The following is a 3,694-nucleotide window of genomic DNA, read 5'->3' as shown; positions in this document are numbered from 1 at the left end:
GAGTGTTTACTTTCTACATTCATTGCATGTGTAGCTTTCCCTCTTTTGCATCTTTACTGTGAATGAAAAGTTTCCAGGCAAGTAGCCATCCTCCCCAAAAAGGCAGACAGCAGGCTATGTTACCACCGACAGAGAGGCAGGATTCCCATTTTACAGATGGGAAACTGAGTTGCATAGGGGCCCAGGAATTTCCCTGAGGCCCCCACATCTTGTCAGTGGGGGAAATCGAAAGGAAGCTTCAGGCTCTGTGGGTTGCAATCAAGTGTTCTTGACACTTCAGCAAGTCTCTTACTTGGTTAGCTCCCTCCTTTTAGGCCTATGTGACAAGTTTAGATAAAACTTAAATTCTGGCATGTTTCCTTCTCAACAAACCTAGTGTCTGTTGACTCTGGGAACACGGACCTCTCACAGCCCAGTAGGCAGAGAGAGAAAAGACAAAAAGTGTTATGTGGCCGGCATACTACTTTTCACAAGGGAACAACCATGGTTGGCCAAAGAAGAGCTGGGACAGCCTGAGGAGCTGAATTCCTGTAAGAGGCTTGAAGTAAGTCTTAAAGATGGAATTAGAGCCAGCCAGATAGAGAGGAGGGTTTGAGGCAGGGAAGTGAAGCACTCGGATCTTCATCTGTTAAAGCTTCTCCTGGCAGTGGGTAGACAGTGACGTGGAGGGAGATGGAGCTGGAGACCAGTGAGGTAGGAAGAGGGATCTTGGTTAGAGATCCTGGGATTGGCTAAGGCAGTAGGAATGGGGAAGAGACAGCAAGATGTTTGAGAGATCAATTTGGTATTATCCCGTAACTGCTAGGATGGGGGAGGATGGGCTATCATTCCAGGATACTTTTAGTTGCCAGTAACTGGCTTAAATGGAAGGTTCACAAAATAGTTAAGTGCAGGTGATTGGTTGATTCAGAAGCTCAGCAATGTTCCCAAGGACCACACTACACTGTCTCCATTCCTCTGCTCTGCCATCTACGGTGTGAACTTGGTCCTCAGCCTGGCTTCCCTCGTGGTGCAGAATGCAGCCATCAGCAATCAGAGCTACCTGCTTTCTTATTTACATTGAGAGAGAAAGAGAACGAACCTCTCTCTCTTTTTAAAAGATTTTATTTATTTGAGAGAGAGAGGGAGAGGGAGCAGAAGCAGGGGGAGGAGCAGAGAGAGGGAGAAGCCGACTCCCTGCTGAGCAGAGAGCCAGATCCCAGGACCCAGGATCATGACCTGAGCTGAAGGCAGATGCTTAACGGACTAAGCCACCCAGGCGCCCCGAGAAGGACTATCTCTTCCCGTGACCTTTGGCCTAAGAGAACAAAGTAGCTTCTCAGAAGGAAGCAGGAAACTTATTTAGATCAGGTGTCCATTCCTGAACCAATCCCTGTGGCTAGGAGAATGCCATGTTCTGAGTTCCATGCTCTTTGATGGAGTTCCTGAACAGGTAAAGGGCATATGATTACAATGATTGATTTAGACGAATCAAGGCCCCTCCCTGGAACCAGAGTCAATCTCCAATCTAGGTAATCTTTTTTTTTTTTTTTAAGATTTATTTATTTATTCAGAGAGAGAGAGGTGGGGGGGGGCAGAGACACAGACAGAGGGAGACGTGGGACTCGATCCCAGGTCTCCAGGATCATGCCCTAGGCTGCAGGCGGCGCTAAACCGCTGCGCCACCGGGGCTGCCCCAATCTAAGTAATCTTGGGGAGGAGGTGACAGATTGATGGGAAGCTGTATCCATTAGAATGTCTTTCAGCTGCAAGAAACATAATACTCTGAATCACACCAGTTTTTACACAACAACAAAGTCAATTTATTATCTTACATCCTGCATTAACTATTAGTAAGGTCAATTTATTATCGTTTCATAAAAAGCCTTAGGCAGGAAGGGCCCAGTTTTAATTAAGTCAGCAGCTCAGTGACATCAAGACCTAAGATTTGTCCACTTGGCATCTTCATTTTGGGTATATTGTACTACCTGCAGCCTATGTCCCCTCCAGATTGTAAGACAGCTGTGCTTGGCAAATTCCATGACAATGTGTAAAGAAAGAAGAGCATCTCTCATAGAAGCAAGAGAACCTCCCCTTAGACTGCATTGGCAGCATTGTGTCACATATTTCTAACCAAACTAGTCATTGGCAAGGGGAACAGAATCACTGTGATAAACTTAATCGGACCCTCCCCTGGGGCTGGGATGGCACCACATTTCCCGAAATACATGGCCACTCAGGGGTGAGTGGATGCATGTCCGACCAACACAGTCCTGTTGGGAAAAAGAAAGGGGAGTGAACAGGTGTTGAGTGGGTTACCAGTGACTGCCACAGAGATTAACCAGGAGAGACCCACAAGGACCTTCTTGATAGGATGAGTGGGCAGTTGAGGCACTGGCAACTGAGTCTATCTCAAGAGAAAAGATTTTTGGATTTGGTGAATACAAGATGCTCATGCACCAGTTATGCTGAGAAGTCTATGTAAGGCTTGATCATCTTCTTCTTAAATCCTCTCCCCTTTCTCTGGCTTCCAAGACACCATGATTCCTTGTTTTAGCCCCCACCTCTCTGTCATGGCTTCTTTTGACCCTTTCTTGGCTTTTCTTCTGCCGTCCATCCCTGGAATATTGAGATTTCTCAGGGTTCTGTTCCGGGCCCTCTACTTTAAAAAACAACAACAACAACTATATATATATATATATATATATATATATATATAAATATACAAACACACAAATATATAAAAATATAAATATATATTTAAATATAACTATTTATATTTAAATATATATTTAGGGGGATCCCTGGGTGGCTCAGCAGTTTCGCACCTGCCTTTGGCCCAGGGCACGATCCTGGAGTCCTGGGATCAAGTCCCGTGTTGGGCTCCCGGCATAGAGCCTGCTTCTCCCTCTGCCTGTGTCTCTGCCTCTCTCTCTCTATGTCTATCATAAATAAATAAAAATAAATCTTTAAAAAATATAGATATATTTATATTTAAATATTTATATATTTAAATATAAATATATATTTATTTCATTAATATATATAGTTCTGCTAGGTAGTCTCATCTTCTCCTGTGGCTCTATTTGCCCAAATCAATGACTTTAGCCAACCTTCCTTTCTCTTCTCAGTTCCAGGCCTCATATCTAACCACTTACTGAACTTCTCCACCTGGACTTCTGTCTCTCGTCACCCCCTAGAATCTCTACAAGATTTTCTCCATTATGTGTTACTGACAATTCTGGACATTTTTTTTCCTCTGTCTTATATAATGGACTACACCACTGTGACTTCAAGCTGCCTCTTCATCCAGCTCTACTGCTGTCCTAAGTCGCTGTTGTCATATCCATCCATTCTTTACTCTTTTTCCCTGCTCTTCTGTATTTGTTGTGGACAGGGGCAGGGGGCAGTAGCCCCCTATAGACTAGGTTTCCCAAACTCCTGTGTCAGAGGAATACAAGATTATCTTACTGTTTCCAATTATTCACTCTCTTCCCTGAAATAGGAGCACAGAACCCTTTGTTACCAAGTGCATTATAAATGCCTCCCTGCAGATAAATATAATTCTCTGTCCGCTTAACTTTCGGCCTGGCTACATGACTTACTTTGGCCAATGGAAAGTGAACAGAAGCTCTATATCAACTCCAACCAGAAGCTTTAGGAACCACAGTGTGACTCAGAAGTTTCTCTTCTCCCTCTACATGAGACCACGATA

The sequence above is a fragment of the Canis lupus genome, chromosome 4 (genome assembly GCF_011100685.1).
Source record: "Canis lupus familiaris isolate Mischka breed German Shepherd chromosome 4, alternate assembly UU_Cfam_GSD_1.0, whole genome shotgun sequence".
NCBI lineage: Eukaryota > Metazoa > Chordata > Mammalia > Carnivora > Canidae > Canis > Canis lupus.
Note: the sequence above shows the minus strand (reverse complement) of the source record.